The following is a 22287-nucleotide window of genomic DNA, read 5'->3' on the forward strand; positions in this document are numbered from 1 at the left end:
ATTTGCAAAGCACCCTGTAACTCATAGCCGGATGCCTGCTTCTGAAGTTGACTGGGTGCTGGAGGAGGGCTGGCAAAACAGCCACAGAAATAAGTGTTGAAGGGCAGCCTCTGGGCAACTTGACTTCAGCGAAAATCCCCGAAACCAATGGTGTGTGGTTCATGGTTAGGGGGGAACAGCTGACAAGAGCCTGGGCTGGTGCTCAAAATGTCAGAGCTTGAGCAGAGTGGGTGAGTGTAAGGTACCCCCAACCCCCAGATTCAGGATTCAAATGAACAGTTGCCTCTCAGGGTGGGGTGAGTCAGAGGTGTGGGCGGGACATTTCACCTCCCACAATCCCGGCCTTGTCTATCGCCTTGAGTTGGCTAGAGGATGTCCTTTCAGCCCTTTTTGATTAACTTCTATTTACCTTTGTCTATTTTTAGATGACCTTTGACAAGACCCACTCTTTGAAATAGTCTGGCCAAAGGATTCCAAGAGGTCAACATCTTGTACTGGGTATTTTATAAAAGGGCCCTTCTTTTCTACATGTGGAGCCCAGCTGGGTGGAGGTATTTTGCTAGAGAAGCCAGCCTTGAAATATCCATATAACACATAATCAAGTCAAGACTGACCCTGGCTTTTCTCCCACTTCCTTAGGAGGATTTCTTGGACACAGAGGAGCAGAGGGGGCTTTGAGAAGGGTCAATGCCCTTTCTACTGGGGGCTCAGTACAAAGTCTCATTACATCCAGCCTTGAAAATAAGACAAGAGAGATGCTCTCCAGTTCCAGTTGGATAGTTGTGGCCTCAAGAATAAATATGTGCTAGCCAGGAATCTCTAGAATCTCTAATGAAGACCAGAACTGGCATCCTCAGATATCTTCAGTCTTGTTGGTCTTAAGCACAGTCTTGAAAATAACTGCTAAAAAGCCTCAGTCCACAAGAATGCTGCCAACGCAAACTAAACTCACCCTGTCACACTGCTACTGCTAAGGAAAAAAGGGTTTCAAGGTAGAAAAGCTCAATAAGATAAACTGGAGAAGAAGAAATGAGACCTGAGACTTTTCCTGCCGCATGGAAAGAGCAGTTTCTTCTCTGCACATTTTCAAGAATCCCAGGGCAGTGACCTTGCTCCTTATAAGTAGGCTAGCAAAGGGCTCTTTGCAAACACAAACACCAGAGAAATGTTGTGAACAGACACTTCACTGACCTTTGTCACAATGGTTTTAAATGTTTGATACAAGTGATAAGAAACAGGGACTTTGTTTTCCAACTTGTCATTTCTGTAGAAGTGTTCTGTCTACTCTTCTGCTGAATATGGTTCTTTTTAATGCAGCATGGTACTTTTTGAGGCAGAGGTTACATAGGTACCTGCTGAGAGGGATATTTATAAATTATGGCAGCCATCCCATCCCTGGGGAGAGCTCCGAGTCACCTTAAGGGGAATCATCATTCCCCCCGAGAGTCATATCTGGGGTGTCTTCTTAGTTACACATAAATAATATAGAGCCAGAAAGCATCTGCTGCCCAGAGGGAAGGGGACAGTGGAACCACCTGTGACCAGTCAGACACAGGGCTCTGAACAACAAATATCAGCGGGTATAGCCAGCAGTTCTCCAAGGACACAACAGGCCAAAATTCATGTTTCAAAACAACATGCAAAATGGCAAGTATGGCAGCATGTTTCAAGATGGCACTCAGCAGGAAAGCCAAGGAAGCCTCGGAAAGGACGTAGGCTGACTCAGCCTAAGGGTGGAAAGGTGGCAGTCAGGCTGGTGTTGGCATCGCAGGACTCTAGAGCTAAACCCCCCAGAAGCCAGCCACTCTGGCACAGCCACCTTGCTTGGGGACCATGGGTGAGCACTGAAGAAGGTAAACAGCCCCTGTGGCACACCTTGGCTGAGCACAGTTCTGTATGAGGAGTGGGACTGTCATCTTTCAAATAACCATTGAAGCCTGGGTCAGGACCAGCTGGGGGACCGTCTGAGCAGAGGGTGAAACTATGCAAGAACTGCCTCCAACAGTGACACTGTGTGGCAGCAATGAGCAACTCTGGGAGTGGTCTGATCAGGCTCGCTTCCTGCTTGCTCAGCCTGCAGAAGCAGGACTGGATCCCTCTGGCCTTTTTTAATAAGGACCTGGGAAGTCCTGGCCAGAGCAATGAGGCAAGAAAAATAAATAAGGCACCAAATTGGAAAGGAAGAAGTCAAACTGTCACTATTTGCTGATGACATGATTTTATATGTAGAAAACCCTAAAGACTTCACCAGAAAAACTATTAGAAATAGTAAACAAATATAGTAGGTTGCAGGGTACAAAATCAATATACAAAAGTCTGTTGCACTTCTGTACACTAACAATGAACTAGCAGAGAAAGAAATTAAGAAAATAATCCCATTTGCAAATGTAACACAAAGAATAAAATACCTAGGAATAAATTTAACCAAGGAGGTGAAAGAGCTATACACTGAAAACTATAAAACATTGTTGAAATAAATTGAAGACACAAAGAAATGAAAAGATATTCTCTGCTCATGTATTGGAAGAATTAACATTGTTAAAGTGTCCATATTACCTAAAGCTATCTACAGATTTAATACAATCCCTATCAAAATACCAATGACATTTTTCACAGAAATAGAACAACAACAACAACAACAAAATCCTAAAATATATATATGGAACCACCAAAGACCCCAAATAGCCAAAACAACCCTGAGGAAAAAGAACAAAGCTGGAGGTATCACAGTCCCTGATCCAAATTATATTACAAAGCTATAGTAATCAAAACAGCATGGCATTGTCAGAAAAACAGACATACAATCAATGTAACAGAATTGAGAGCCCAGAAATAAACCCACACATACATGGACAACTGATTTATGACAAAGGAGCAAAGAAAATATGATGGAGAAAGGATAGTCTCTTCAATAAATGGTGTTGAGAAAACTGTACAGCCACATGCAAAAGAATGAAACTAGACCACTATCTCACACCAGACACAAAAATAAACTACCTCAAACTGGAATACTACTCAGCCTTAAAAAAAAATTAAATCTTGCCATTTGCAACAACATGGATGGACCTTGAGAGTATTATGCTGAGTGAAATAAGTCAGACAGAGAAAGACAAATACTGTATGATTTCACTCATATGTGGAATTGAAAACAAAACAAAACAAAACAAACAAACAAGGAAAAAAACAAAATAAATGTCCAAATCATACCAAACAAAAACAAACACATAGAGGAAGGGGAGTTGTGGGGGGGGGGATTGATAAAGGGGATCAACTGTATGACAGATGGAAACTAAACTTTTGACAATGAGACTGCTCTAGTGTATGCAGAAGTTGAAATATAACATTGCACACATAAAACATGTTATAAGCCATTAAAAACAAACAAACAAATAAACAAGGCCCTAGGGTCTTTGACCCTGTGCCCCAGGCTTGTGCAGCAGTTACATTCACTTCCATGTCTTTCACAATTGCTATGTGTGTAAGCATGTGAATGGCTTTTAGCTGTACTGATTTAGGGGTTACTGGTACTGAGTTTCTCGCTTCTCCATAAGAATCAGGGTTACCCTCAAACGGCCCCATTTTTAGAGAAGTTCTCCCGGCAGTCTCTCTGGGGCAGCCAGCAGCAACAGGACACACACTGCTGGAAAAGTACCATTCCTCCCCTGGCTGGATGGCCAAGGACCCAGTGTCCCCGGAACCCACTGGCTGCTAGAATAGTATCAGACCCCTTCTCTTCAGCCCGATGACCACCTGCTTGGCCTTGGGTGGTAGGAAACTGTGACCCTAAATCTGCTCTTTGGCTGGAAGTTCTCATCTTTCTTTCCACTGGGTCTCAGGAGGACTGCAGACACCACTGCAGCTTTCTCATGTCTTACTTGTACGTCGTGCATCTGTGCTCCCAGTGCAGAGGGAAGCCGCTCCTGGTTCACCCGGGGACCAGGAGTCAGGTTTCAATCAGATAGGCATGAAGACAAATGTCACATACCTTTCTTCCCTAAAGTGGCACAAAGCTCCCTAAGAAGAGGCCAAGTGGGCGGGGCTAAACTTTTGTACTCCTATACTTCTTAGTCATGTGGGGAGGCCACTTACAAGTGAGTTTGATGTGGGGAGCAGGAAATGGACAGCTATTTGAAGTAAGACGTAGGTAACGCTCCACAATTTACCTCACAGCCTCAGGTCACAGACCCACAGCTTTCCACTCCATCTCAGTGTGTCTTGTCCTTAACTCGAAACCACAAAGCACATGTGCACACCCAGTGTGCTGGCTGTCCCAAAAGACTCTGAATGAATATGAGATTATTCAGACCTCGCCACCTGTCTCAGCTAGGATTCCCCAGAAAGTAGAGTCTGAGGCAGAGGGCTCAGATGCTTCAAAACTTTGTTAGGGAATATAATCTTCTAAGGATTATAGGAAGCAAGATCGAGGGAGAAGAGGCGAGGATCAATTTAAGGATACCAGTCACTGAGTCGCCTACCAGTCACTAAGTGCAAGATGGCTATATACGCGGCATTCATTCAAACATATTTCTTTAATACTCATTAAACCCCAGGTATTATGCAAAAAGCTATAGAGTTGGTCCCTGTCCTCAAAGAGAAATCATGCAAACAGCATCTGAAGTCCGCCCATGTTAGTGTGGGGAGGAGGGAGAGTTTTTTTTTTCTTTTATTTATTTATTTATTTTTAAAATTAATTTATTTATTTTTGGCTGTGTTGGGTCTTCGTTTCTGTGCGAGGGCTTTCTCTAGTTGCGGCGAGCGGAGGCCACTCTTCATCGCAGTGCGTGGGCCTCTCACTGTCGCGGCCTCTCTTGTTGCGGAGCACAGGCTCCAGACGCGCAGGCTCAGTAGTTGTGGCTCACGGGCCCAGTTGCTCCGCGGCATGTGGGATCTTCCCAGACCAGGGCTCGAACCCGTGTCCCCTGCATTAGCAGGCAGACTCTCAACCACTGTGCCACCAGGGAAGCCCCGGGGGAAGAGTTTATTTATCAGCTCTTGCCTCCCATTGGTCGAAGGTGAGCCCCAAAGGGCACTGACTCTCCCACGCTTCCAGCTTGCCCGTGTGTGGGCACCAGGCAGGTCTCGTGGAAACATCAGCAGGGGTGCCCTGCGTGGGGAGGTGAGAGGTGACTGGTGTGCATATAGGCAAAGCACTGCTGGACCCACCCGAAGTCCACTGGAGCCCATGTGCCATGGCACTGGGACAAGAGACAGGAAAGGCCAAAAGGATCTGAAACTCCAGCCATGGGAAGAGTTAGAAGGACGGGATTGTAGCAGCTGTCTGCAACTCCACATTGGGACCTCTAGAGCTCTGTGCCTCAGTGGCAGCCAGCGCAATGTCAAAGGGCCGGACTGTCATAAAGACACGGAAGTGACAGCAAGCACATACCAAGTCAGGGAAGTGAATGGGATTTCACAGGCCGCCAGGATCTTCTAAAAACATTCTATGCTCTGATTCATAACCCACACCCTCCCCCGTTTGGGAACTCAGCAAAATCACAACCCCCTCTCTTCCTGGGGAGGCAATCAACAAGGAAGCCTTACAAGTTTGCAGTCTATGTTCAAGTCCCAGGTCTGCCACCTACTGGCTTTAGGACCTTCTGCAAGATTCCTAAGCTCCCCCAGCCTCAGTTTCTCCACCTGTCAAAGGGGAAATTGAGATATCAAATGAGAGCAATTCAATGTCATGTTTAGCTTGTTCCTGGCACCCGATAAATTCTACATAAATAGAAGCTACTGTGGTTACAAGGCCACAAACTCTGCGTGCCTCCAGGAATATCATGTTTCTCTGGGGGAAATTAGGATGGTATGACACTCTGAAAGGGTCCTAAAGCCTTAAATATATCAACAACTGCTGCTATTTTAACACCCCTGGGAGCAAAGAGAAAACTTGGCAACAGCAAAATGGCCTAAAAGAGAAATAAAATCAAGTAGTAAAATTAGCATCCCATCCCATCTTCACTCCAGGGCGCAAGTTCTCCCTAGCCCCCCAAGAGTGAGTCAGTTCTGGCAGAAGAGAAATGAATTCATCCTAAAAGAATTTGTTATTCTTTCCCCACTAATCCTTCTCTTTCAGACTCAGTGTTTCAGCCTTGAGGAGGATGCTTGTGAATGACTACTTAGGCTTATGAAAAAGGTCCTGTGTGCTTAGGTTTCCATAAGTAGATGTACTCTACACTAAATGCTCCCACTTCACTTTGCTTCCACTTCTTACAGCTTTTTTCTTGCAGGTCTATTGCTGATCAGACTTCAGCACTTTATTAGTCCCCCAAATGTCTACGGAGCCCCAAATTTGTGCCAGGCCCTGCGCTGGCCTTGGGGATAAAAAGGTGAGTCTCTAGGGGAAAACTGCTTAGACGGGGAAACACATCACAGGACAGGTGAGCACAGAGGTTCAAGCATTTGTTCAACAGATACTACTGAGCACTTATCAAGCCCAAGTGATGTGCTAAAAGCTATATAGACTTGATGACTGACCTCCAGAAACTTGTCATCTGGAAAAGGAGACTGACAAAAAGCAGACGATTACCATACAAGGAGACCGACAGTGTGAACGGGAGAACACACCAACATGCCCTTTCTAGATTATTCCAGGAGTCTGCACCAAGCTGCACTGAAATTGAAGCCACCCTATGCTCAACTCCCAGACACACCTCAATCTTCCTGTCTCTGGATAACCTTCAAACCACTCCTCTCACTTCAATGACATTTTTATGTTTATCAAATAGGGCATAAGTTCTTTTAAGGGTTGAAAAGCATTCCTCTACAAGATTCTTTCCTGTCTAGCTAAAAGCCACCAACCTGGATTACCAAAATGTCTCAGCACCCAGTACCGTAAGGTCTAGAAAAAGGGATGAGTTTCTTCCACCCCACAGATGGCCTGCCTAGTAAATTTCCTATTTCCGGCCCCCAAACTACCTCTTCCCAGGTGATGACAGTGGGAAAGCCCCACTCCCTTCAGTGGACACCTCCACTCCGCGCTAAGGCTATATCAGTCTAAGTAATACTCATGCAGTGGTTGAAACGAAGGGTGTGTCTCTATCTCCCTAAAGTAGCAAAAATTACCAAAAGAATGGACAGCTCTTTTCCTAATTTTATAAGTTTTTTGTTGATATACAATATACCTTGAGAAAATTGCACAAATCATAAGGCATGTCTGGATGAATTATCTCAAAGGAATACCCCCGCTCCCATGACAACTACATAGGTCAACAGCTGTGTTTTCCATTTTAATATGTCTTAAAGTCTAGATTATTCTAGACTCGGAGAACCAGTGCATGCTCGCCAAACCCAGTCCAACTCTTTGTTATGGCCCCTTCTCCAGCATAAGGCCAAGGTGATGCCAGCATGCCCTTCCTGTGGTCTTGGGGTCTCAGCTCCTTGTGTCCTGCAGGCAACTGAGCCAGACCTAACACACACACAGCACCACAGCCTGCACGCACAGCACACGGTGGGTCCACAGGTGGAAAAGAAGTCCTGTCCCAAAGGAAACATGGGCTGAAGAGGTACACCTCTGCCCACCACAGAGACAGCCTTTATATATTGTTATACAGAGCAGCAACTAACAGCTGACTGCTCTGGCGTCTCAATTTAACAGCCCCGTCAGGTGGATCTCCCTAAAAAAGCAATGGTTTCCATCAAAGGCATATTCAAGACCCTACCTCGTGCATGATTAAAAACAGCTGAGAACGCTGAAATGCTCTTTTCCCCATCTCAAACGTTTCAAAGACCTGCCATTAAATTCCACTTTCCCCCGGAGGGCTCTGAAAGAAGGATGCTTCTGTCTGGCATGTGGCCAAGGACAGGGAACTTCACCAGGAGATGGGGGCAGCAGAAAAGCCATCTCACTGGGACACTGGGCCAAGCTGCTATCCCCACAAACAAGCTCTTCCCTTCAAAATCAGCTCCAACTCCATCTCTGCTCGGCCTTTTGTGCCCACTCCAAGGGCCGCATCTGGGATTTGTCATCTACTTTCTCACATGCCGTACCATCACACTTGCCCTGGCACCTGATGGCCATCTAGGGCTCAGATAAAATAACTCACACCAAAGACCTCTTAAACATCAACTGGTGTCAGACACTGGGTCAGGAGCTAGGAACACAAAGAAGAATATGCCTAGGACAGCTAACTGACCAGATCAAGGGGAAATATCATGAACAAATGCAAAAAACAAACAAACAAACAAAACTTTAAAATGGTCACTCGCTCCCATTTACATCTCACCTGAAACCCTAGTCTTCTCTTTGCAACATTATAATTCTCTCCAGTGGTGACTAATTGTGGCATCACAAAGGATTATAACTCTAGTTGAGGAATAAGCAGTAGAAGGAGAGGAAAGATCCTGTTTCCATGTCAGTGTTTCTGGCAAATTTGTTTTCAAAGGCGCGAAATAGACCGTCCCCTTTATTCTCACATTTGATGATAACAAGAAAGTCTCACATCTCTTGAGCTTCTTGGTGAGTACTTCACTCAGTACTGCTTCTCATATGTGATCCTGGTAGAAAGATGCCTTTCTGCATCTTGAGGCTTGTATCCTCTGCTCTCAGGGCACCCAGAAAAAAAAGTCTCTTTCCCCACAGTTCACAGAAGTTCTGGAACTTTGTCTCCCCTGCCTCTAACTGGCCTGTGTCCATTGCTGAACCAACCACAGAGGACAAGCAGTACAGCGGTCACATTCCCCATCAGCTCCACCCGAACCACAAAGACAGTGAGTGCAGGATAGCGAGTTTCTCAAGGAAAATCAGGATACTCCTTCCTACCAGAGGGAGGTGGAAAGGAAACAAGAGATGTCTATTGAAGAGTGAAATCGGCAGCCTAGCCTAGGCCCCCATCAGTTGCAACAGAGGTTAAAAAAAAGTCATCATATGATACAGACTAAAGAAGCCCCCAGACTCAGAGCCCTGTCTCCCATCTTCTTTTTTTTTTTTTTTTTAAGATTTTTTTTTTTGATGTGGACTATTTTGTTAAGTCTTTATTGAATTTGTTACAATGTTGCTTCTGTTTTATGTTTTGGTTTTTTGGCCGCGAGGCATGTGGGATCTTAGCTCCACGACCAGGGATCGAACCCACACCCCCTGCACTAGAAAGTGATGTCTTAACCACTGGACCGCCAGGGAAGTCCCCCCCCCCCTTTTTTTTTTTTAAGATTTTTTTGATGTGGGCCATTTTTTTAAGTCTTTATTGAATTTGTTACAATATTGCTTGTCTCCCATCTTCTGTGAAGCTTGGCGTTGCATCCACAATACAGACCTGAACATTCATCTAAAAAAACTAAGACACAGTTTGATGTAGTAGAACAGGGTTTCTCGACTTCCTCACTGTTGACTTGGGACTGGATAATTCTTTGCTGTGAGAGGTCTGTTCCGGGCATTGTAGGATGTTTAGCAGCATTCCTGGTCTCTACCCACTAGACCCTACCCCCAACCCACCCCCAGCTGTGAAATTAAAAATGTCTCCAGACATTGCCAAACGTTTCCTGAGAGGCAAAAATCGGCTCCCAGTTAAAAACCACTATGTTAGAAGGCATGAGGACAGAAAAGAAGGGTTCTCAACACTCACCAGGAAGGACAAACCCAAGTCACCTGGTCCAGCTGGGTCCCTCTGCAGCCCTGGCGCCTGCCCGGTTGGAATTCTGGGCGGGAGAATTGAGTTACTGGACACTAGGTGCCAGAGACAGAGATTTTCCAGTCCTCTCTCAAAACTTTGCTCAGAGCTGGCCTCAGAGGGACCAGGGTCTCCCCTCTAATTCAAGTTTCATGCGGTCATAAATCTTACCCCTTACTGAGCACCTGCTGCATACAAGGCACCACTGGGTGCTTATGTGTATATATTTTCTCACTTTATCACCACATCAACATTCCAATACAGATGTTAGCTTCATATCACAGAGGAGGAAACTGAGAAATTAGCTGCCCCCAAATCACACTTAGTGAACGCTGAAGCTGGGATGCAAAACTGTCTGGCAGGGTCCAGAGCCCCCACCTTCTCTAATACGCTTTGCGGCCTCCCTGCATGTCCACGTGTTACCGAAAGCGGGGTCCGGTTGCTCTCCACTCAAAAGCCAATAAAGAGGCAAGGTTGGTAGAAAGGAAAGTTTGCTTTATTTTGGATGCTGACAAACGGGGGGATGGGGGGCAGAGCGGACGCCTGTCCAAAGGCCGACTCCCCCAACTGACAATCAGGGGGCAAGAGCTTTTATAGACGGAAGGAGGGGGCTGCATGCAGAAACGGCACAGTCAGCTCTGACAGTCACCTTGATACTGGTCATGCGGTGGTCTGACCAGCATCATCTTGATTGTTTTAAGTACAGTTAGTCTTCAGTTCCAGGGCCGGTTTGTTCCCATTTCCTTGAGGCCAGTTTTCAGAATCGTGGCAGCTTATGTCATGGCTACAGTCTGGTCATCATGTAGTTAACTTCTTCCACCTGATGGGCGTTTCAGTATCTACAACAGCTCACAGGATATGGCTCAGAATATTATCTACAGCCCTTGAGGAGGAACTAAAGGTCCTTGACTTTGCTTCATGACTAAACTATTATTATTTGGTCTCGTTTGACTGTCTTCCTTTGTTTCTGCACTTTCTCACTTCTCTCATTAAACTTATTCTTTGGCTAAACTTTTTCTCAGACAAAAGGCAGGCTGAGGACATGGGGGGCAAGGACCACAGGGTCCTGCTCTGTGTCACACTCCTGATGGCTTTCTGCAGCCAAGCTCCCGTGACTTACCATTTCTATTCCAGTTTCTCTTTTCTTTGAGATATTATTTTATATTTTGTCTCATTCTTCTTCCTGTGCTCTGGGTTTCCACTTTGAGAGTTTAATCGCTTCATCTCTACAGGTCTAACAGAACAAAGGAACTGAATAACAGTAACTATTGCTCACCCTTAGGTGAATGACTGTACTTAACTATTCTCTTGAATATTTGGTCATTTTAGAGATTGGTTTCATGACTTAATTCTGTCTGAATTTAAGTTTATCATTTTAAAGACCTCATAGTATGATGAAGGGGCCTATGTTTGAGACGCAGAGGACCTGGGTTTTCCTTTTGACCCTGCTACAAACTTGCTGTGTGACCTTGGGAAACTGATTCAGTGTCTCTGAATCTCAAATTGGGTGCCTAGATTTATTCATCTACAAGGACTCTTCTAGCAATTTGATAAAGGCACTAAATCTAAAATTAATTCCATGGCCATTTAAAAAGTCTGAAATATTTAGAATAGGTTTCAAATAAGCAGCAAGTACTGCTTCTCCGGGAGGTGGCCGGAGAGAGTCCCACCATGTGGAATAACAGCTCGCAGCTGACTTCAGCTGTGTTCCGTGAGGACAGAGAGGGGGGCAGGCCTGTGTCACCTGAGTCTCGAGAGAAGAGGTCATTAAAAATGCATGCCCAGGCTGCAGGAGGACACCTAGTGAATTAGTGATGGCCCTCAGATGTCTGCGCTGCATGGTGATGGTGAGACAGGAGACGGGGCCCTGAGTGAGGCCCAGCGGAGGATGGGTGTAAACAGAGCGCCCAGCTCAGAAGACCTCCAGCCTGGTTCTGGGTGTAGCCACGGCACAGAAGGCGCCACCTCCGAGTTTTAGGTGAACACGATTCATTTGGCAGGAGAAGCAGGGCAAGCACGGTGCCTCTCACACCACCAGAGCGTGCACGGGCCAAGCCTCCAGGCTTCTGTCTCCCAGGCTGCTGGCTGCCCAGAAAACAGTGGCACTGTGGTCAAAAAGGGGAGCCCCAGAGCAGGAAGGGGGACCCTGCAGAGATGACAGAGTGGCCTGAGCCCCTGCCAGGAGCCAGAGACCTTTGAGGCCAGGAGGGAGTTTGTACACCGGACGCCCCCTTCCTCCCTCCCCCTCGCTCTCCCATCCTGAACTCAGCTGCCGAGCTCAGCTGCTGGCAAACTATTTTCTGTTGAGTCCTCAGAGGGAGTCTCCAATGGATCCCCACAGCTGAAGAATTCGAAACCCACTGAGCTGGGGGAACCCACCTGAGCTTCGTAGTAAAGGTGGTCTGAGAGCTTGAGAAGAAAACCTCCAGGGAGTGGCCAGGGAAAGGAGCCCCTTTCTCTCTCTGCCCACGCCAGGTGCCACGTGCCAGGTACCAGGTGTACTACTGGTGGGGGGACGACCCAGAGGATGCTGGGGATACAGCCAGAGCCTCCCCTGGCTCCTCAAGTCCTGGGCAGGTACTGAGGCCAAATAGGTATGGACAGGCTTCTGCCCTGGTCCTGTGGACAGCAGTGGAGACGAGGACACAGCTCAGAGAAGGATTTAGCATAAGGGGAGGGAGGAGAAGTTTGTCAGAGGGCTCCAGGCTGGGCAAGGTGTCTGGGAGACCCCGGTCACCGAGGCTGGGAAGTGGACACATCCAGCCAGAGGTAGACAGAAGACTTGGAGCTCAGGGGTCATGCACTTGGGGTCATCAGAGAGCAGGAAGGAGCTGACACTTGGAGGGTGGATAGGTATGCAGAGCAGAAATGCGTAGACTGAGCAGAAAACACCATTTTAAAATGTCCTTTGTAGAGAGGCTGGGTTTCCTGGGCCAGGTCACTTTTGAGTTATTAGAAAGTGCAGTGGTGATGATCACCACATGTAAACTTCACATAACTTTAAAGTCACCATTAAAAGAACAGTCACGGGACTTCTCAGTGGGTAAGACGCCGAGCTCCCAACACGGGGGGCCTGGGTTCGATCCCTGGTCAGGGAACTAGATCCCATGTTCATGCCACAACTAAGAGTCTGCATGCCACAACTAAAGATCCCACGTGCCACAACTAAGACCCGGTGCAGCCAAAATAAATAAAAATAAAATTTTAAAAAATAATAAAAGAACAGTCAGCAGTCCTCCTCGGCACCATCCAAGCTTTTACAGATAGTTGTGTTGAGAAAGCTTCCTCGGCAACTCCAGGCTGAATGCATGCCTCCGCCAGCCACTGGATACGTGCCTCACCTGTCTCACCCAGAGAAGGCAGGACCTTCATCGGCTCGGTTTACCCTTGTACCCTAAGTGCTAGAACAGTCTCTAGCACATGGATGACACTCAGTAACTATTTGATGAATGAATGAATGAATCATTTACTCATCAGTCTTTCTAGTAAAGAGTAGACCCCCTGTAAAAAAATCATTTCTATATCCAAAGCCCCTATACCATTGCTTGACACACAGTAGGTGCTAAATCAATGTTTTTGAATAAAGTGAAAGTTTCCAATGCCAACAGCAGGCAATGTTTGCTCCCTGGCTGCCCTGGGAATCATTTACACAACACCGCCACACCACCACCCCCCATCCCTCACCTAAAATTTAGATGAATTTCTGAGTTGTTCTCTAGACAAGCAATACAGTCACTTCTTCTCTAAAAATGTGTGTACAAACCTTTTTTCTTTTTCTTTGCTTTTTTTTTTTTTTTTGCTAAAAACAAGCCCAGCAAATGTCTAGCCTCCTCTAACAGCAGCGAAATAAACACAGGACATAGTAAGGACATGGCTTAGAGGAAGAGAAAATGGCTACCTGTTTTAGTTAATTTGAGGAGATGATTTTATAAGAAACTTTGTGTATTTGTCAGATTACAAATGACAGCTTCCAGACCTCATGGTCTCTCTTTGATGATTCTGAACCTCCCGCATTAATCCCCTCAGAAGTAGGCAGGCAGGACGGCACCTTAACCACCAAATCTGCATAATAGACGTAATTATTACCATCAGGGTGAGTGACAGAAACACTGTCCTTAACAATGTTGTGTAATCTTCCTTTTTTGTTTTGGCCTATGGTAAATTAAGATCATTTCCCTCTCCTCTGAAAGGATTCAGCTGTCCTGCTTCTCTTTCTCTCCCCCTCCCCCCGCTGCTCCCCCCATCCCTCACTCTTTTGTCCTCCCTCCTATTCCCACACCCATTATCCATTGACTCACCTCCCCCTGTTTTCCTCTGAGATCTGACCAGAAGCCTCCCCCTTTCCCTTTTAATTTAGGTTGTGACATCTCTGGTGAGGTCACTAACCTTTATTTAGGAGACTGGGAGCCATTACCCACTGCTGCAGAGCGCTGCCCAAACCTCTAGTCTTGGAATTTGGTCCGAAGGAAGCATCGCTTCCACGTGTGGGCTCCCAGTAGGAAAACTGTTTGGTGCACAGAATTCTTGGCGGTGTTTTTTGGGTGCAGTGGGAACTAAAGTTTAAGTGGTCATGTTTGAAGCCACTCTGGTGGTGGCAAAGCACGGCGCAAAGACCAACTTTTTGCTGCAAATTGATGCCAGTTCTGAAGAACAAGGAGTTCCAGGCAGGAACTAGCAAGCTCCAATGTTACTAAAAAACTAAAAGCAATAATAAAATTACCATTTGAATTAGTTTCCTAGGGCTGCAATGACTACAAATTGCCACAAACTGGATAATTTAAAACAACAGAAATTTATTTTCTCACAGTTCTGGAGGCTAGAAGTCCAAAATCAACGTACTCTCTCCAAAGCTTTTGGGGAGGATACTTCCCTGCCTCTACATAGCTTCTGGCGACACCAGCCATCCTTCGTGTTGTCTTGTAGATGCATCACTCCAATCTCTGCCTCCATCTCCACGTGGCCTTCTTCGCAGTGTGTCTCTGTGTTCTCTCCTCTCCTTTAAGGACACCGTTCAGGGGCTTCCCTGGTGGCGCAGTGATCAAGAATCCGCCTGCCAATGCAGGGGACACGGATTCGAGCCCTGGTCCGGGAAGATCCCACATGCCGCGGAGCAACTAAGCCCGTGCGCCACAACTACTGAGCCTGCGCTCTGGAGCCCACGAGCCACAACTACTGAAGCCCACGCACCTAGAGCCTGTGCTCCGCAACAAGAGAAGCCGCCGCAATGAGAAACCTGCACAACGCAACGAAGAGTAGCCCTCGCTCATCGCAACTAAAAGAAAGCCCGCGTGTAGCAACGAGGACCCAACACAGCCAGAAATAAATTAATTAATTAATTTTTTAAAAAAAGGACACCGTTCACTGGGTTTAGGATCCACTTTAATCCAGTACACTCTCATCTGAACTAATTGCACCTGCAAAGACTATTTCCAAATCTGAGATTCCAAGTGGACATGAATCTGGGGAGGACACTATTCAACCCAGTACATTATTTTAAAGACATAGGGAGATATATTTTTAAAAACATTTCTGGATTTCTTCATATTCTCGTGCATATCTTTCAAACATCATCTAGGGGAGAAGGGAAGCAATGAAAGAATATAGTATTTTAATTTGGGGTGTTTTTTAATCCCAAAGAGTTCTCACAAAGCTAATTTAAACTTAGGGGCCTCAAGAAAAACAAATTTCACAACAATCCTCCTTAATGTTTATTTTTCAGCTGAATATACACATCCCCTCTTTGGAAAAGGGCCTTTTCCTCTGTGCCTTGCCTCTCTCACGTCCCAAATTCAGGAGCTGCTTTAGGGTGTCTCCTTATCTGAAAAGAGAGGTACATGGTGTAAGAACAGCAAAAATATCAATGTGAGGTGTGGAAGAAACACCCCTTACGGCTTTCAAAGCCTCATTTTAGAGTGAATTAAAACTTATTTGTATAAACATCGTGTGAGCTTTTCTTAAATTTTCAAATAGAATTCAGGAACTAGAACTAAGGTGGCCTTCCTACTACTTAAATTTCCGGTTCCTATGTCCACACGATTACAATGAAAGAAGCAAAGTCAATAACCAAGATACTTCAAGTCCAAAAATCTGATTTAAAAAAACCAAAACATAAAAATAACCTAAACCAGTTTTTTTTTAAGCATTGGTTCTCAACCAGGAGCAATTTTGCCCCCCAGGGGACATTTGGTAATATCTGGAGATGTTTTTTTGGTTGTCATGCCTGGAGGGGTTCTACTGGCCTCTAGAGACCAGGGATGTTGCTAAACATCCTGCAATGCCCAGGAAGGCCCTTCACCACAAAGTATGGTCCAGCCCCAAACATCAATAGTACCAAGATTGAGAAGCCTTGGTGTAGCACCAAGAAAATCTTTCCAAAACCTTATTTTGATCATGTTTTGTTCCTGCTCAAATGGCTGAACATTATCTTTGAGAATTCAACCTCCTTGACCTTTAAGACCTTCTAGAACTTACCCCAGGTTCCCTTTCCAGCCTTCTCTCACTACTCCCAATAGGAACCCTTCTTATCTACTACCTTGAGCCTGCACGTACACTGCTCAAGCCCTTCATAGCTCACCCTGCTTTGCAAATGTTTCCCCCTCGCTCAGACTCAAACCTCATCTGTCATTCAAGGACCAGCTCAAGATCCCCGCTTTCCAGAAACTCTCTGGGACCAGTCCTCTCCTCTCCATCTCATCTTGCGTCCCTCTCCCCTCACTCAGTACACTCCAGCCACACTGGTCTCCTTGCCGGCCCACTCACACCCCAAGCTCTTTTTCCCCTCTCTTCACCTGGCTGCTTGTATGACTGGCTTCTTATTCTTTAGGTTTTACCTTAAATGTCGTCACCTCAGAATGGCCCTCGCTGAGCTTCCTATCCACTGCCCAATTTCTCTGTCATCACTCTATTTGGTTCCTTCATGATATTTATCACAGCGTAGTATCCTGTCTATTCACAGGCTTGCTTACTTCTTTCCTGTCTTTTTTTTTTTTTCACACTAGGATGTGGACTTTGAGGGCAGGAACCTTGACTAGCTTTTCAGCAATATGTCCCAGCCCTTTCACAATGAGTCCGACTCATAATACATGTTCAGTAAATATTTGTTGACCTAATGGCTGAACTCATGGGCCAGTGTTTTGTTATTGAACTCTTTTTTTTTTTTTTTAAGTGTTTCAAGCCTGCACAGTGCTTTCAATTGTTGGACAGTATAATCTAGAGCAGGGCTTTTTTGTTGTTGTTGTTGTTTTAAAATTTATTTATTTATTTATTTTTGGCTGTGTTGGGTCTTCGTTTCTGTGCGAGGGCTTTCTCTAGTTGCGGTGAGCGGGGGCCACTCTTCATCGCGGTGCGCGGGCCTCTCACTGTCGCGGCCTCTCTTGTTGCGGAGCACAGGCTCCAGACGCACAGGCTCAGTAGCTGTGGCTCACAGGCCTAGTTGCTCCGCGGCATGTGGGATCTTCCCAGACCAGGGCTCGAACCCGTGTGCCCTGCATTGGCAGGCAGATTCTCAACCACTGGGCCACCAGGGAAGCCGTGTTATTGAACTCTTGAGGTACATCTCTCTCATTCTCAAGAGCAGAGTTGCCCCACCCCCATAGTACAGCATGACACTTTGGGGAAGTTTCTAGTAATTGTGCACTGGTTGAATAAGTGCCTGCCACAAATTTAATACTTACAGAGCTTACATCCCAGTAGCTCTAGATGTAGACTCCACAGTGGACCTGCTTTACAGTTAATTCTAAGTGGCTGATGGAAGATGCAGGAAGCAGTATTCTGACTGATTAGGCAAATCACCTGATAGCCACTACATTCTCATGAAGATTTCAAAATTGCTCCAGTTCTGTTCTATGGCACTCACATGCCTTGCTTATTATCACTGGGCTTCATACTCTTTCTAGGAATAAATTTCCATTGATTTGTTTATCAAAATCCAAGCGGTTCCTTGCTCTGCAAAGACCTGGCAGAGAACCTCTCAATCCCCATTTGATTTTCCTCCCCTGGGGCAGTTGCAAAGGAGAACGAACATTGTACTTACGAGGCATTTTGCCACATTTCCTCCAGTCACCTATGGCAGAGATGCTATCTCCTGATACTGCTTTTCCTCATGTTTGTAGAATGTTAAGTTGGGATGTTGCCACCCTGGTTAAAGCCCACATGTCCCAGACTCCTTTGCACTGAGGTTTAGCCATGAGACAAAGCCCTGGCCAACGGGATGTGAATGGAAGGTATGTGTGAGCTTGAAAGGTGAGTGCCTTCCCCTTCTTTCTCTTTTCTGGCTTAAATATGGATTAGGTAGTGCCCACCATGCAGATGAGGGTGGTATTCCAAAGATGGCAGAACAAGAAAATGGAAGGCAATTGGGTCAATGACTCCATCACTGCCGCGCAGGCCGTTCATGCTTAGGCTCAGAAGTTTCCATGAGAGAGAACACTTTCTATCTTGTTTAATTGACTGTTATTTGGGGCCTTGCTCCAAAAGATGACCTGATAGCCTCAACCTTTCCTACCTTCCCCACTAAGAAAGTCAGCAACACCATCCCCATTTTGCCAAACCGAGATAAAGAGGGGGTGCGCCCATGTCATTCAATAAAATCGGCAGAAATGCTAGATTTGAGCCAGTACCTCCTGGGACATGCTTTTCTCTGCCTCCTTTGCCACTCAAGCTCCTCACTACTGCCTATCCTTGGCCTTGTCTTAGCTCGTTCCAACCTTGATGTCGCCCATGGGCAGCAATCAGGTGGTGCAACACAATCTGAATAAAGGATATTTTGAGAGACCCTGAGCAGGCTTATCTCCAGTCAGCAGTGCTTTTTACATTCCCAGAGGGAACTCACCCCATTCCTTTTTCTCAGCTTTCCCGGAGGTTTCATTTACTGCACAGAGACAGAGCACAGTTCCTTCGACTTAAGGATGCCTCCAGAACTTGTGATCTAAGCCTGCCACTGTGGATTGCTTTCAGGTTATCAGAGACCCCTGAAACATGAATACTCTTTGCCAATATCAAAGTGCTTTGCAATGGTCTCCACTGACCTTCCCCCTTTCACCATTTGTTGAAAATAGATGATCCTAGCGTCCTAAAGTGTTCTCAACGGAAGCAGCCAAGAAAGAAGGTAAGTGAATCAACTTGTTCACGCAACATACGTGTGTGGAACACCTGTTCAGCTGCCATCCTAGACACTGAGGATCCATCAGAGAGCCCCCATTCTAGTAGAGGAGACAGATGAGGAAGGAAAACAGGAGGAACCAAGAAGGAGAGAGAGGAAAAGGGGAGCTAGGACAAGGAGAAGGAAAAGTAGGTTCATATTGCGATGAAAGTGCTATTAAGAAAATCCAATGGGGAGTGGGTCAGGCAGGCCTCTCCCAGAGGAGACTGATTGAGCTGAGGCTTGAATGACACCAAGCCAGTCGTGGGGATAATGATGTGGGGAGGAATTCTGGAAGAGGGAACAGCAGATGCCAATGCCTGGGGGTGGGAACACGCCAAGTTTGTTGAGGGGCAGACAGAAGACCCTTCATGACTACAGTGACATGAGTGAGGAGGAGAGCATGAGATGGGGGGGGGGTTAGCTCAGCCTCCTTCCAGCTCTCAAAGTGCACACGTGGAGTTGGAAAGTGGGCCTGGAGGTCAGGAGAAGAGGAAATGGGAGGCCCACCCTTAACCAATGTCCTTCCCATGGAGACAGGAGCTGAAGAAATCTCGGAAAATCTATTTCAATTGTACCCAGTCCCTCACTATTTCAATGTCCTTTAGAGAGGACTTTGCCTGTGTTTACACTTGGACGTGTGGTAACTATGCTGATGATGAGGGGATTGAGAATTGAAAGCTTTGCTAAAGCTTGGTGTTAAATGTATCTGCTTCCAACTTCTCCAAAATATGTACCTTCCAGCACGAGCAGAAAGTAACACTTCCTCTTCTAAGACTAAATACTTAATGGAACAACTCACCACGAAAGTAAGATCTAAAGCCTACAAAAAGAAGATTCTTGCCTTGAAATCCTGTTTTTCTGCATTTATGACACACTGTGGACCAGATAGCCCCACCTCAGCCTTGAGTGACCCAAAACAAAGGTTCTGATCAGGTCTCTGGGATGAATGAGATGGGTTCACGTGACTTGCTTTATGCCTTTGGGCCTCAGTTTTAGCTTTGAAATGAATATAAATACCTCGAGACTAATGTCAGCTAATTGGTAAGTAGACTCTAGAATCTACCTTTCTCATTTTTGTAAACCATTATGACTTCTGCCTCTCTCTGTAGCATACCTCCCATAATTTCCCAGAAATGACTGCTCACAGGTCTGCGGTCACTCCTTCATTGGCTGGGCAGTCAATGGCCATACCATGATAGACAAGATGACCATGGTCCCTGCCTTCAAGAACCTAAGTCTAGTGGGGAACACAGATACTGAGCAAGTAATTTCTGGAGTACGTGCCATGCAGGGGAAATTCAGGTCCCTTTGGAAACAGTCATCTACAATGTCTAGGCCTAAGGCTTGGAGAACTCAACTCTCCTTGAGGGTCTCATCCATCTTGAGAAATGTTTGCTAGCCTTTGAAGACTGTTTTGCTTTGTGATGCACTGAAGAAAATATAGGACCAGCTGGTTTTGCGTTCTATCACCTGCCTGCGGTACACTACCCCATCTTCCTCTATATATACTTTTGAACAGGGTAACAGAAAGTGATGTGGGATAGTGGAAAGACGCAGCATTTGGCCTCAAATGATCTGGGCTCAAATCCCAGCTTTGCCTCTGAGAAGTCGCCACACGCTCTGAGGATAATAACTCCTACCCACCCCGCCCCCCCCAAGGATTATTGTGGGGATCCATGGGATCATTTACATGAAAATGCTTTGCAAACTATGGAGTATTATTCTCATGTCAGCTGCTATGTCACAAGTCTTAGCATATTCTGGACTTCAGCTTTCCTGACACTAATATACAGATTCCCGCTACTCTTTTGTGACACCCTTCATTACGTGCCCCTCCTTCCATCTTTTGTTTGTGTTCATTTAAAATTAAAGCTCTAACAGCCTTCCCTCACCACCATGTTGGTTCTTTTAGCCGCCTCTTCCTTTTTTTCCTCGTGATTTTTTGGAACTGGTGTCATTTAAAAGCTTCATAACCTCCCTGGGTCCTTTCAGAGTCACCCTCAAATCCAAATCTCAGACATCACTCTATTCCGTTTACCAAATTGGAAAATCAGAAAACGTTTAGTCCAGATCAAAATGACCATTCTCAGCCTGATGTCAAGTGTAGCCTCAGCTTTTCCATGAAATCTCTCCCAGTTGGTGGTGGCCCTGGAGGAACTGTTTGGAAGCAGAGGGGTCAAAATTCCCTTGAGGGTCTAATATGGTGGTTCAGAGAACTTAGCAGCTGTTTATCTAGAGACTCCTCTTCATACCCCAGAGTTTTCTTAGGTCCCCCAGACTCACCCCACAACTGGCCTCATCAAACCGAAGAGCTGGGTCTCTGTTCACTGGTCACCACCACAGCACACCACCTCAGCCTCCCAGGCAGTTCTTGGCAGGATGGGGGCAAGCTGGCCCGGGAGCATGTTGTTTCTCCCAGGACCCGCCAGAGGCAGCTCAGGCACGAGCTTCCCTTCCTCGTCCAGACAAGCCACCACTGACCCTGGTGGCAACCCGCCAGCAGCGTCACTGCCCTCTCTGTTCCTAACCATCACCAAGGACTTTGCATCCAGGCACTTGGAGTCAGAACAAGAGGGTCCTAATCTTCCACTCAGGAAGTCCCAGCGGTTGCCAGGTGACATCACAGGTGAGGACGGGGGAGAACTCCTGAGGCAGGCAAGCAAGGAGACTGTGGATTGATCCAGTGTCTAAGTACAAACACGTGAAAACTCGAGCACACGGAAAGGAAATTAACATCACTTTTTGCCCCACTTCAGTGGAAAAGGAAGCTGGGTAATTGCAGTTCAGATGCAGTTTCTTTATTGGAAGCGTCTCGCTGCCAATGACAATAAACAGGGAAGCAGGTAGGAGGGATGGCAAGCCCCTGGGTTGTTGCATTGAGGGGAGGAGTCACCGGGTGGTGCCAGCAAGGACGCTGCTATGGCAGCAGCCCTTTCCCAGCTGTGGGCACCTTGGCCGGGGTCCTCAGCCCAAAGTCCACAGCTTGCTTCCCTGACTGAGGCAGTGTGGTTTCTGGAAACACAAAGAAACACACACAAAGGGCAGCCCATTAAAAAGGATGGGGCTCTTGGAGCAAAGAACCAAAGCATGGCGGGGCTGTAGCTACTCCCCAGCTCCCGGACCTCTGCTTTACCAGGTGACAGTAGCTTTCTTCCGAGTGACTTATGAGGAATCCCAGGAGTGTGCATGTGTTTTCAAACAAAGATGCCAGAGCTCTTTGGTTACTGTGCAAGACTCAGTCTTTTTCTTTCTTTTTTTTTTTTTGTTTAAAGCCTTCTTAATTCAATCTACCCATCTTCCACAGTCATCACCAAATGTCACCGAATCTCCCGTGTCAGATGGAAATAACTACTGTTTGTTTCAAACACAGGTTCGTTTATATACTGGAATATGACACACCTTAGAAACGGCAAATCAAGAGGCATTCTGAAAAATAAGCACTAGCAAAAAAAAAAAAAAGTAACTTTATATTGTTCAAAACACTCAACTGGGAAATGCCATCATTTTCACTTGCTGCAATCAGAGCCATTAAATGAACTTCAT

The 22287-nt window shown here is 46.2% G+C and overlaps 1 long non-coding RNA gene across 1 annotated transcript in view; it reads right to left on the bottom strand.

Annotated features, from left to right (window-relative positions):
• Positions 1-3661: 3661 nt before the first annotated feature.
• The window catches only part of LOC309647796, a 42159-nt gene continuing 23533 nt past the window's right edge, over positions 3662-22287 (bottom strand). Inside the window, exon 2 of the long non-coding RNA XR_014256304.1 lies at positions 3662-14652. This is a non-coding gene — a long non-coding RNA (uncharacterized lncRNA). The remainder of the gene's footprint in view (positions 14653-22287) is intronic.

This window comes from Balaenoptera physalus, assembly GCF_965194825.1.
Source record: "Balaenoptera physalus genome assembly, chromosome: 18".
Classification (NCBI taxonomy): Eukaryota; Metazoa; Chordata; class Mammalia; order Artiodactyla; family Balaenopteridae; genus Balaenoptera; species Balaenoptera physalus.